Raw genomic sequence first — 15,000 nt, 5'->3', positions numbered from 1 at the left:
TTCATAATGAGAAGCGAAATCGATACCACTGTTTTAAAACAGCTCCTGTGTCTGAAGGGCCTTGAAGCGTGGTGCCTTATTAATACAAAAATGTGACTTATTCAGCAGATAAGCACATTTTCAGGATCTTTGAGGATGGATAAATTCCGCAGTAAAGCAGTTTCTCTGAGTATTTGCCATTCCATGGCTGTCCTTTTCTTTGATGATTCCCATTAACCATTTGGCTGTGAAAAGAACATTTTCCGACAGTTCAGGAACTTTTAAGCTTAGCGACATCGCATGTCATGTGTGATATACATCCAACTGCAGCCCAAATGATGTCAACTTTTATCTTGCTTCCTGACTGTGTGAATCCAAAAATTTTATCTGATGTGGCAACATGGATTTTCAATAAGTCTTTTCATCCCAATCTTTAAGAAATGAACCAAAAAACCTTGCACGGTCTTCTCTCCCAGTTTTGCTGGTAATGTTGGGCTTACTGATAACATGAAATAAATTAGATAGTTCTCAGTTTTTTCAACTATATTATAATTGGTATAACTTCTCTTCTTTCCCCTTTTTGTTTCTAGTTCAAGTGCCAATTTACATAAAGACCTTTGTGGTCTACATCTTGCCTCAGCTTTGATGTCTTTTGACTCCTGAGAGAAAGGACTTCAGGCCTTCAAGATTTTCACTCTTTCAGCGATGACTTCTAACATGGATTTTGTTCCAGATTCTTTTAACAAAAGATTCATCTATTTTAATGTATTTTGCTATCCAGGAACTTTGAAATGAAGGATGTGCCAGCATCCACAATTTACTGAAGGTTATCTTTTTCGGTCAACCCATCTGGCATAGCAGTAACATCTAACTCCGTCACTTAGTCTGAAAATACACTAAATGTAAAATGAAAAATAGCTTAATAGAAACTTAAAATAATAACTTGAAATAAGACTCCAGGCTATAGCAGGAAACTTATAACTTTCCATTTGTTCTGTGGATTAGGGGCTCTAATTTCATCGAATTTCAAAGGGCATATAATAGCGTGCATATATATATTATATATATATATATATATATATATCATATATAAGATATATATATATATATATATTACATTTTATATAACATTCAATTTAATAAATATATATATACAAATATGATCAAATATATATATATCTAATACCTGGTTATTACACAAAAGAAACAAACAACAGAATTCAAAAAATTTACCTCAATTCAGCCAGATACCTGAATAACTCCACAACAATAAGAAAAATTATGACTGAGAACTCTAAAGGTAGTTCTGACCCTTAAAATTTTTTAATTACTTGAAAAAATTAAACTAAGTTAATTAAAACACTATTAAGCATCAATAAGTTAAACAAAAATATGCCAGAGCAAAGGGCATCACTCCATCAAACAACATCAACTGTTTCCCTGGTCTTAATTGATTCAGCAAAACTAAAGGAACAAATATGTTTTTACTTTGCCTTATTCTAATTAATCCTATTGATTGATCAATAAATGAAATACTGTTTTTAAAAAATTTCAAACACAAAAGTTTACTTTTAAAGTCAATATTTATAACTAGAATTCACAATCTGAAAAAATTTACTGTTACTTGAAAACAACAGAATATTTAACTAATTATTGAAATAAATTATTAGACAGAGCTAAGTCACAAAAACTTTAATTTTTCAAGAAATTAAATTAATCAAGCAAAATTTAAACTATTAATAATTACTCAAGATTTGAAGATAAAATATTAGTAAATGAAAAATAAATTAAGTATGCAACATTAAATTATTAAGAAATACTTAAATTGCTAAGTAAATAAATGTTAAATCATCAATATATAAAATGTGAAAAATTAAGGGATTGCAAACACAAGAACAAATAAAAATACACAAAAGATTTACCAAAAACAATTTCACTAAAGCAAAAATCTCTTAAAGTACCTTATCATACACCTTATTATACCATGGTAATAATAAGTAAAATTCACTTTACCTTACACAAGGTTGTGAAAACTCTTGTAAAATCACCAAAAATATAGCTGCTCAAGATTTACAAAACATACTTTTTGATAGGTGCTGTTATGAATATACAGAGTTTTCCTACATTCAGATCTCAAAAGCTAAAATTAATATTAATGGCCATGCAAATATTTTACGTTTATAATTTCTCTCTGAGAGAGAGAGAGAGAGAGAGAGAGAGAGAGAGAGAGAGAGAGAGAGAGAGAGAGAGAGAGAGAGAGAGAGAGAACCACATGTAATCGGTCTCTGAATTCAGAATGAACAATTTTTTAGTATTTCATAATAAATGAAACAATTAATGACATCATTATTAAGCCATTTTATAATGAGATACGAAAGAATTTCTAGAAAAGGGAGATGATATCACTTCCTGAGATATAAAACGCTTTGGAAGCCAAAACTACGTGTTAGAACAATACGTTTTGAACAATGCACTCTTAAACATGACGCAACTGCCATACATCAATACAACTCTTGTTATGAATTTCTCGAAAAGGTATGTTTTACCATGAAATCTTATGGGACAAACCTTGTAATCTAATCTTAAAATCGGCAACTGTTTTGCAAACACCTGTTATCGGTAACTCAAAATAAAGTGTTCCCTCTTATCTTTCTGATGACAACTGGCATGAATCAACACACAACATCTACGTTTCTATCAAGAAAGATCTTTTTTTGTTTATGCATTTATTAAAATTATATCATTTATTCTAAATCATGCTGTTAAGTTATCACTAACTCTTTTGAGATCTGACATTACAATACATTATTATCATTACACAGAACACATAATAACTAGAACAGTAAATATATCAAAATCATGGAAACTTGAAGGATATACAGTGTATAAATAAAGCCATATATATATATATATATATAAGTATATACATATATGTATAAATATAGTTATATATATAATTATATATATATATATATATATATATATATATATATATATATATATATATATAAATATATATTTTTTATCACCGTGATTTATATACGATCATGAAGCTACAAATATCGTTTAATATCAAATCATTCATCATCTGACCTCGGGAATATTGATTGAATTATCACCGATAGGGGAATTTATAAGTGATAAATGGACGGGCACTGCCAGTCGAATGAGTTTTATATCAGTATCAGTCGGAATGTACTGAGCTATCAAAGAGGTATAAGTTAACGCCGAGTCTGGTGGATTTATTTACCCGTCGTGAGCGGGGAAATTGTACTTAACCTCGGCATTAACCACCTCAACCATGATAGTTCATTGGTATTGAGTTTAGAACACGCAGCTCTTTTATGACATTTTTATCACACCGTGATTTATATACGATCATCAAAGAAACAAGCCCATATCCCATTAATATAAATCCTCCGGGTTAGATTAAAATTATCACTTAAAACTGTTTTAAAACAAGATAAACAAACGGGCACTGCTGAGTCTCGCTACCTCCAGACTCGCCTCTTCTCGGTCGACTCTCACCACTGTAAGCCTCCCTTAATCTACAAATATCAGCTTTTTGTGTTTGTGCATTAGCCACTATTCTACCATGAAACTTCCATTGATAAAACAGTATATGTATGTATGGAGCTCTTTTTATTTAGTTTTTGTTCATCCCATTAAATTGCCGATAGATTGACTTATAAATAGCAAATATCAACTCACACCTACCTCAGGAGTAACCTCAAGAATAATCACCGAAAATGTCACAAGTGAGTAAAAGAGGCACTCGCCAAGTAACTCAAATTTTTCGTATTTAGAGGGCTGGAACGCTTATTCTGACTATTCCACCATAAAATAGAAACATTGAGAAAAAAAAGGACAGCAAAATGAACGTTGTTGGCATAAAATTTCTATTTTTGCTGAATTAAAAAAAAAAAAAATTTTCCGCACTGTCGAGCGCTAAATCATTGTTGCTAAGTGCATTTGCTTCCCCTACGACACTAAAGTTTAAAGTTGTTAAGAAGCTTACAGAAATGAGTTTGTGTTCCCGTAAAGACCCTTTTGAATATATAAGCAAAATGAGACTGCTTACAGTGAGTTAGGAGTCTTAATATGGACGTAGATTCATTTTTACAGTATTTTTTCTGGACGGGATTGAATGAAACATTTAGAAGTCAGCTTACACAGATTACAAATAAGACCCATCCTTCCTGAAAGGAAATAAATGACCATTTCTTTGAAGCGTGCGAGCGTTATAAGCATGTATTAGATAACTTTCATAAGAAGAAATTGGATAACTCTAAAGAAATTACTAGTCCTGGGTCAAATGATGCCGCCTCAAACTTTGCTGTTAATCTTAATGGTAAAGTCCACCAAATTTTTGGATGCAGGGGCGTCATTTCAGGTTTTTGATTGGGAGGGGGCGAAGGCGGTTTGGCGAGCTGAAGCTTAGCCTAATCACCTGTTTTTTTTTTATTTTGAGCTGTTATTTTATGTACTTTTGAAGCACATAAAATATACTAGTGATAGATAGATAGCCAGATATAACTTAATGTGATGACACATTTGAATTTCGGTAGGAATAATGGGAAACCAGCTGCTGTTACTTCTTCTTGGGCTTGGTGGGGTGAGGGGCAAGTTGAGGCTGAAGGAAACTTGAGTCTTGGGGGCAGTTGCCCCACCCCCTAAATGACGCCCCTGTTTGGATGCACAATTTGTAATAAAATTGACGGTAAGGAAGCCTCACATTCCCTTTCTAAGTGCCCAAAATTTGGGAACTCCACAGGCTAAAGTAGAAAAATTAAGTAGTTTGAATTTTTGCATAAAGTGTGGTCACACAAATCATAATACTAGTAACTGGCGTTTTCGTTTCAAAAAACGTTGTGTTAATTGTTCCGAAGGGCACTTTTTGGTTTCTTTGATGTTAAAGTTGATGAAGGACAGTCAAAGAAAGACTTAAAGAAGCCGAAAAGGTAAAAGCTCGAAAGCTATCCAGAGGTTCGCTTGAGAACAGTAATGAAAAATCCAAACGTCAATTTCAAGTAGATTTGTTAAAAGGGATGAATTCGCTGCAAGTCAAGTTGGCAGTGAATCGATTTTGCCCACGTTCACTTTGAATTGCAAAATGGGTTTCAGATTCATGGATTAAAGATGGCGGTTCCTAAGTTAATTTCATTACTGACGAGGTAGCGGAAAATCAAAACTTAGTCTTTGGAAAATATATCATTGACTGTTAATAGACTTTTAACACCTCTAAACGGTACGATACAAAGTTGAAGTTCGATGAAATTCGGTAGTGTTGAGTGGGCGGTAGAGGCAAGTATCAACCTTCTATAAATATTGAACTAGGCTTAGCTGGATTGAGTGAAATTGTACAGGGATTTGTGAGCGGGGTTACTCGTTGGCTGATAGGAGTCATGGTGGGGGTGAGGAAATAAAGCATATTAATTTTGTCTTAGGGACAGGCAAATCAAATTGCATCCTAGAATCGATGGTTAGTTTCGGGAATGATTTAAGTTCTGTATACTCTCAAACTCCTATGGGGTCATGCTTTTAGGCAAAGTAGATAAACTCATAAATGACTTGAAATATTTTGCCTTGTATTTCTGAAGGCTTGTTTGTATTATTGTATTGTACAAATATTAATGCTACCAATGTTGTCAGCGACAATGATTGTATTTCCAGTGCTTGCTTATCCCGAATGAAGGTAAATGGCAAGTAATGATTATGTATATTTTGTATTATTAATGATATATATATAATATAATATAAATATATATATATATATGTGTTTATTGACTATAAAAGTGTGTGTTTTATGTGTGTGTGTACATGTGTGTGTAAGGATGTGGAATGTGTGTATATATGTATGTGTATATAATATATATATATTGATATATATATATATATATATATATATATATATATATATATATATATGGAACATTATTCAGTCAATAAAGACAATACTCGATTATGATCTTCTGTTTGTATCTGTTAAGTCTCTTGGTCTAAACCAGAAAATTGGGGTCAAATACATCTTTAATTGATCAGAAAGTCCATGATACATCCAATGAAGACCAACATTCTCCTCATTCTTCATTACCCTATGTTTAGATATGGTTTGGATAGTCATGCTGAGAAAACTTTTATCCTAATATCATGTTGAATCAAAAGAAGCAAAAATTTATCCAAACAAAATGTTACTAAAAATCATTTGGCAAAATATAGCATTCGTAAAAACAGTTAAGCCAATATTGAGTGTTCTATTGTATATATACCTATCTATCTATGCATCTATTATCTATATATGCATATAGATAGATAGAAGACATTCAGACGGACGTTTCCTCTCTCTCTCTCTCTCTCTCTCTCTCTCTCTCTCTCTCTCTCTCTCTCTCTCTCTCTCTCTCTCAAAATAAAAAAAAAAAAAAAAAAAACTCAGCTGGACATTCGATCTTACTATACTTTTTCAAGATTAACCCTAAATGCTGAGTTGCAGCATATTGCTGTTTCCTTAATATGCTGTATTAATTGCTGTTTCCTTAATTGCTTTTCCATAAGGCTGTACGAGCCGAACTTGTATGTGTAACTGAGTTACTCATAGACGAACCATAAGCACGTAACCTACAAAAATTTCACCAGAATGTCTTCGGCAGATTTTGAGAATATTATAAAACTGGTAGGACCTAAAATTATGAAAAATGACAAACACATGAGAGAAGCTGTTACAGTTCAAGAGAAGGTGGCACTAACTATCAGATTTTTAGCAACTGGAACCTCGTATACAAGTTTGCAATACCTATTCAAGACCTCATAACAAGCATCACTGCGACGTATTTTATTAAAATGGTTTAGGTGTTTTGCATACCACAGTAAAGTCTTCGTAATAACTAATGAATTGAAGGACTTCTTCCTCACTCCAATCAGCCACGGTGGACATATACGTACTTACACCATGGGCATGAGACTGACCAAACCAAGGGACTCTATTATGGACGGCTTTGTTCACAGTCGGTGTTAACAAGTTCAGCAACTTCTGTTGATACGCGTGCAATTCGGACAATTCGTGGTTTCCATAGACTAATGCGTACCTTGGACCGTGTAACTCAGGCATCACGCCACCCAAGGTGCGCAGTTCCTGTATTGCGCATGCGCAAATCGCTGGCGTAGTAACATTCTCCCAACAAGGCGTCTCCCGCGTATCCTACATTTTTTTTTTTATAACCTGGCAGTACTTATTCGTTTTTCATTGTTTTATATATCGATATTAGGAGAATTTTGTTGGCTTTCTCATAAAAAAAAAAATTCATTCGCCTGACTTTCACAGTTTTTGGGCTAGGAACGAAAATGTAAAAATAAGTAGATTTTTTGTATGTGTATATATGTATGTATGTATGTATGTATGTATGTATGTATGTATGTGTATATATATGTATATGTATGTATATATGTATATATGTATATATATATATATATATAGATATATATATATATATATATATATATATATATATATATATATATATATATATATATATATATATATATATATATATATCACATGTCTGTATGTATTATGATTTATTACGATTTATGCCTCTTGTATTTTGATTGTTCATTGCTATAAATGGAACATTATTCAGTCAATAAAGACAATACTCGATTATGATCTTCTGTTTGTATCGGTTAATTCTCTTGGTCTACAACAGAAAATTGGGGTCAAATACATCTCTAACTGATCAGAAAGTCCATGATACATCCAATGAAGACCAACATTCTCCTCATTCTTCATTACCCTATGTTTAGATATGGTTTGGATACGCTGATAGAAAACTTTTATCCTAATATCATGTTGAATCAAGTAGAGCAAAAATTTATCCGACAAAATGTTACTAAAAATCATTTGGCAAAATATAGCAGCTTTCATTGAAGGTTAAGCCAATATTGAGTGTTCTATTGTATATATACCTATCTATCTATGCATCTATTATCTATATATGCATATAGATAGATAGAAGACATTCAGACGGACGTTTCCTCTCTCTCTTTCTCTCTCTCTCTCTCTCTCTCTCTCAACTAAAGAAAATGAAAAATGAATTTCTCAGAAAGAAAAAAAAAAATGAAAAAAAGTTCAGCTGGACATTATGATCTTACTATACTTTTTCAAGATTAACCTAAATGCTGTTTCCTTAATTGCAGTTTTATTAATTGCTGTATCCTTCATTGCTGTTTCATAATATAATCTCTTTCACGCCCATTGAAAAGGTGGGTACACACGAGAGCCGAATTTAAAATAAACTGAGTTACTCATAGACGAACCATAACCAGTTATCCCACGTAAAAACAAAACAAAAAATTCACCAGAATGTTTTTACGGCAGATTTTTCAGAATATTATAAAACTGGCAGGACCTAAAATTATATAAAAAAATGACACACATGAGAGAAGCTGTTACAGTTCAAGAGAAGGTGGCACCCTATCAGATTTTTTAGCAACTGGAACCTATATATATACAAGTTTGCAATACCTATTCAAGACCTCATAACAAGCATCATTGCGACGTATTTTATTAAAATGGCTTTAGGTGTTTTGCATACCACAGTAAAGTCTTCGTAATAACTAATGAATTGAAGGACTTCTTCCTTCTCAATCAGCCATGAAGTACTTACACCATGGGCATGAGACTGACCAAAACAAGGGACTCTATTATGGACTTTGTTCACAGTCGGTGTTAACAAGTTCGGCAACCTCTGTTGATACGCGTGTAATTCGGACAATTCGTGGTTTCCATAGACTAATGCGTACCTTGGACCGTGTAACTCAGGCATCAATACAAAAAAAAAAACTTTTAACTCAATCACTGAACTTTCAGGCCGGAATCAGAATCGGAAATTTGGGCAACTGATTCTTTTCTTTTGGGCTGGGACGGCTTTTTGGGTCTGGACTGGACTGGTGGAACACGTTTGGTGGGTTTGACGATTCCATTTGTACCGCGGCGATTTCTAAGGATAGTCGGTTTTCATTAAGAACACTAGCAATGACTTCTCGTCATTTTTTGATTAACTAATTTAGAATCGTCACCGAAAATTCGCGGTTAAATTGAATGATTTTCGACAATGACGGCAGCGACGACATCTCGGCACACTGACTGGGAAGGGAATAGCGTGGGTGGGGCAGGAGTCAGGAACTTCTTACTTTGGCGGAGTGGTTGTAGTCGGGGCATAGGGTGTTACGCGGCCTGGCCAACTAAACTGTGTTGGGGGAATGAACAGAGAGAGAGAGAGAGAGAGAGGGCGGGGGAAAAAAATATCGGCCATTGAAACTCTCCCTCCAACAGCCGCTTCGTCCTAAATTTCTTTTATTTTTCATTTCATGTCTTGTATCTTCTCTTTTGCTTTACTACTTTGACTATCGTGGATACTACTATCATTACTGTTATCATTTAGACTATTTTTTTTTAATAAATAATAATAATAATGATTAATAATAGTAATATATTATTATTAAAACATCTAAGAAAGGGAGGCAATTGTCTCTTTTTCTAATTCTAACGTCAACTTAATGGATGGTACCTGGTTATTCAAATTACAGAGTAAATCATTTACATCAATACCAGCAGGCAAAACAGCTAAAATATCGTCAACATACCTATACCACTTTAAAGGAGTATAAATGATGTTAGGTATATACCGTTTTTCAAAAGAATTCCATGTACAAGTTTGAAAGGAATGGGGATAAAGGGTTGCCCATCGCCATACCAAATATTTGTTGGTAAAATGCACCATTGAATATAAACTTACAATCACAAATGCACAACATAGTGAGTGAAATAATATGACTTACAGGTAGAGGTAATTCGTGATGGATTCATTTATTACTAAATAAAATAGAATCTATAGGGACTTTAGTAAAAAGAGAACAAACATCAAAACTAATGAATCTATCAGTGGGGCAAAAAGTGATTTTGTTTAATTTAACAACTAAATCTAGACTATTATATACGTGAGAATCTGAGATAGTTCCAAGTAACGGGGACCAGAGTTGGTAATATATTTCGAAAGTTTATATGATACTGAGCCAACAGTACTGACAATAGGCCGCATAGGTTGTTTTTTTTGTACTAATCCATACAAGTAAGGTAACGGGAAATTTTTATTGACAACTGACCTATTAGTTCTTGTTTTATCTTTAAGATTTTTTTTTTTTTTTTTTTTTTCACTGTGCTATTGAAATTTTTTATGGCTTGATCAGGGATTTTTTCTTAGTTTTTTGGAAGTCGTATCATCATCCAGAAGTGTTTGCATACGTGATATGTAGTCAGCTTTATCTAAAATTACAATACTATTCGACTTATCAGCTTTTGTGATGTGGATTGTATTGTCTTTTTTAAGATCGGTCAAACTTTCCTTATAGCGAACAGGAAATTACTTTCATGCGTCTGACATTGGCAGTTCCATAAACAGTACCTTTAATTATGTCAACAAGATTTTGAGGAAGATCACAATATTTTTCAAAGTTACATAGGGACGACGCACTCGTTAAAGCAGAGGGTCTATTCGATGTAAAGAAGGGTAAACCATATCCAAATGCACTCACAACATTTTCACTTATTTGTTTTCTTGATAAATTTATAACACAATCATTACGTGCACTATTAGTCCAGTTACCGCTATCAATAAAATTTTTTAGTTTCCTGCCAAGTTTCCTTGTTAGGGCATCTGTAGTCCTACGACGTTTTCCGAAAATCTCTTGTGGCAGCGAGTCCTTCCAATCAGCCGTTATAGAATGATTGGATGAAATTCTGGCTTTTTCTAATTCCTTTTCTTCTTACTTTGCGGCTGCTATGTGGCGTTTTAACATCATGGCACTGAATGCATTGAATGGGTGATGGTCATATCTCGTCATATCTTCTTAAACGGCGTGGTAGCAAGGATTTAGGGAGCACTTGTTCAGACAGGCATTTTCAGGTACTTTAGTTGAAATATGGCGAATGCGCGGCCGAAAGATTCTTGGAGAAGGTAGTGACTATGCAATTAAAAAGAAGAAACAGGATATACTAATAACGTTTATCCTCATTATTAAACTGAATCACGAAAATATGGAATGTGATGAATATATAAATAAAGACAAAATCCACTAAGGAAAGAGAACTAATGGAGTGCTGCAAGGACATGACATTAGTTAGTTTACTTAGCAGAGACTGAAGAAACATAAAAATAAATTTCAAAGAAAGGTGTATAAATGACTGAGGGGATTACAAAAGAAATCCAATGTACCTGGAAATCCAACACTCTCTCTTGAAGAATTAGCAGACCTACTCAAATCTCTCTCTCAATTTATTTAAGAGATTTTTACAAAGGATTAGAATCAACGGCTCAGAAGTGTTGGGACAGGACAATTAAAAGATTATAAGAAAGGTGACTGACCAACAAAAAATGTTATAAAAGTACAACTCAATAATTCTCTATTTTTTTTTTTTTTTATGCTCAACTACATATTTAGAATATGTTTGTCACTTTTTAACAGATACGCATATAATTTTATTAACTAAAATGCCATCTTAGCTTCTCGAATTTTTCAGAATTTTTGAATAAACTTATTACTACAAGGCCGGGCGGGAATTACAATTACGTACGTATTAGGTCAAAAGAGACTAGTATATTCTTTATATATCTAAGCCTAAAAAGCAGTAAAAGATATTACCGACTAAACTACGATGGTGACGACGGGTCTAATCCGGCCCTGATAAACGTATCTGAATTCAGCAGGTATAGTTCTGTATGGGTGGCAACAGGATTTTAGCCTTCTCGTGGTCAGGTCGGATATATAAAAGACCGGACAGTTAAACGAGCAGCCGAGCAGACAGATGAATTAACAACATTTCTGGACGGTACACCGAGATCATGAAAAAGACTGTAAACAACGTTAGTACGCTAATAAGCTTTACGTATCAAAGCTGAAATAATCAAATTTCTCGACACAAGTTCATCAGTCTGGTGCGTATTTTCACCGTCATTCACGAACGCTGAACGGTAGAGAGGCATTATGCATGGAATCCTACACCGGGAATGAAAGTGAATAAGCTCCGGGATAACGGGAATAGTCCATCACAATGACGCCATTTAGTGTGTCTGATATCAGCCGGAGGCTTTATGAACAGTTTACATAATGAAGTGGGTGGCGAATTACATAGTTGTTTTGATGATGGCCTCTGATGTTTCTTTTTTTTTTTTTCTCTCTCTCTCTTGAAAATGACAGCGTTGAGCTACTAACAGACAAAGCATTTACGAAGTATAGGCTGGACAGTGTTTCATACATTAGCGAGGGACATTTACTCGTCGTATTCTAGGAATAATTACGCTTCATTTACTGAGTTTAGCTGGATGCTGCAATAATTACGGCAGTCTAAAGGCAAGAAATGTATTTACGAGATGACCAATAAATATTCTTGTTGCTCTAGTTACCAAACATTTAGGAAATAGTGAAATTTCTTTGTTTTGTTTAGAGAGCCGTACACGAGCAGTTTTTCCTCTGGACTTCATAGACCTAACCAAATTACAATTATGCAATCTAAACCAGAACTGATGAAGTCCATGGTAATATATAGTAAAAAAGAAAACGATTTTTATCCATAGAAACAATAAAATGACTTCCAAGATTTATTGCTCAAATTTTACAAAACTTAAAGTTTCATATTTTCTTGACATAGGAAAAACTTTATGGACTCATGTGTTGGGCGCTGTAATGAATCCAGACTCATTTTTTCTTTCTAGGAGTGATAGTATGCTGTATAATTTGAATCTTATCACCAAGATTATTAGCTAAGAAAATCATAAATTTTTACCACCTTGAGGATATAACCATTATATAAATTTAGTACATTCTCTTTAAAATTTATTTTCAAGAATTTCTAAAGTGTAGGTTGATACTATTCCCCAATATAATAATCTAATTAGGTGCCTGATTTGTGATCAAATGTTTAAGTTTTATTCGAATGTCACGCTAATGAAATTTCATGAACTTTTAATATGAAAATGTAATTAACTTATAACTAAACTGATTTATAATTAAGCAGTAATAAAGAAGGGGGAAAAACATCGCTGCAACTTGACGTACCAGTGATGACAAGCATCAGGTAATTAATGCTTTGACAATTTAATATACATTTGTGATTTATTCTCTGACCAAGATATCCTTGCATAATCAGAATCATTCAGTGTAGTGGAAGAAATCAAAGTTAACATTGTACATATAAAAACGATTGGTATATGTGGGGCCCCAGTGATTCTGTAGAAATACTTCTTTAAATACAAGACTATTAGAAGACGTTTGTGAAATAGAAAAGGTCAACATTTACAATATACATTACACCCTTTTTCTTCCTGAAAGATATCACTTTACAAGCAACCCACAAATAAGATACTGAGAATATCTTTAACGAAATTTCGTTGACTTCATGACAGAGTGAATATCCAAATGCTTCAAACAAATTAAAGCAGCAATTAAACTGTCTATTTTTGCGTGGGGAATTTGATATAAGCTATGAACGCCAACATTTATTTTGGACTCCATTGAGTTGATTTGGCCTTCTGCGTATTTCGTTACCTCTTTTGGAGTTTTGGCAACCAAGCTCCCCCCAAAAGAGGCGGATGCTATAAATGTGACATACAAGCATGCACAGTATGTATGTGTATAAGATATCAAGCTCTCGCCCATCCTCATTTGGAGAAGTTCTTAAGCGTTCGCAGCATATATATAACCTTTATAATTCTTTATGTCAATATATAGTGAATTTTATTATTATGGAGAGATGTCAATTATTTTAGGACCAACCTGGAAATTGTACCGTTTGTCATTTTTAACAAACACTTACTCCCCATCCACGGCAATTTCCACTAAAAATATCCCGACCTCTTACCATTTTAGACTCTGGTGAGATCCAGGACTCGCATTTCCAGGAAGAACTGCTTTTCAGCTATAGCCTACCTTCATTATCCATGAAAGACTGAAGATTTATATGAAAGATGGTAACTCAGGGACCTTCTTTAAAAGCTGCACGCTTTAAATTTAGTGGATATCTCCTTCAGTCTATACCCTACATTTTCTATGCCTCAAAACCCACCTCTCTAATAAGTACCCTTCATTTTTTTTTTTACACCATAACCTCCTCTTTATTAACAGCACTATGTATTTGTGTCCGTTGCTGAAACATATTGTTAAGACACGTACCATTTCTAGTAATACTATTTTTCTAGGTGCTTTCCCTTATCAAGACATAATTTACTTAACATGTCATCCCCTTAGTAATAGTATCATTACTGCGTCAAGGCATCTTATTTGTGATCAAAATAGTTTGGAATACCTTTAATGGATAGAGAAACAATAATGAGTAAATGGATCTTTGGATGAACAAATACAAAACTGAAGTCATGCTGTCTGAAGAGTGAGGAGTCCTTTCTTTCAGGAAAGACTGTTTTGTAGCATTGTTAAACTTAAGAGTATAAATGACAGATAGCTCTAAATGGTGGAAGATTGAGAGGGGTCGCTGTAAATATAAGATAGTTGTGTAATTTAGAATAATTAAAATGCTGAAAATTAGAAGTGATTTTTTACCCCTGCACATGAAGAAAAGTATAAGTTGATATCGATTTTAAGTTCAAAACCTGAATTGCATAAGTATATGTACAATAGAGTCGATGTCAACTTATACCTCTTTTGATGGTATAGTGGTCTAAAGTCACTATGCAATCGTCATCTCTAAAACAGGCCCGGTTCGATTCTCACTGGTGGCGAAGACTTATCATTTATAATTCCCCTTGGGTGTAAGTTATTCCCGAGCAATAGTGAAGTGGATATGAAGCTATATTTATGGCTTAATATTATTAAAAATAAAAATGTCACAGTGCATGTAACAATAATTCATAAATAATTTACCAATCAGCAATCATAGTGGAGGTGGGTTGATATCAATTCTAAGTACAGAACTTAAATTCAACGGGCATTAGTTTAGCAGAGTCAGTATCAACTATG

This window comes from Macrobrachium rosenbergii, chromosome 47, assembly GCF_040412425.1.
Source record: "Macrobrachium rosenbergii isolate ZJJX-2024 chromosome 47, ASM4041242v1, whole genome shotgun sequence".
Lineage (NCBI taxonomy): Eukaryota > Metazoa > Arthropoda > Malacostraca > Decapoda > Palaemonidae > Macrobrachium > Macrobrachium rosenbergii.
The sequence above is the reverse complement of the archived record's forward strand: the minus strand, read 5'-3'. Positions refer to the sequence as shown.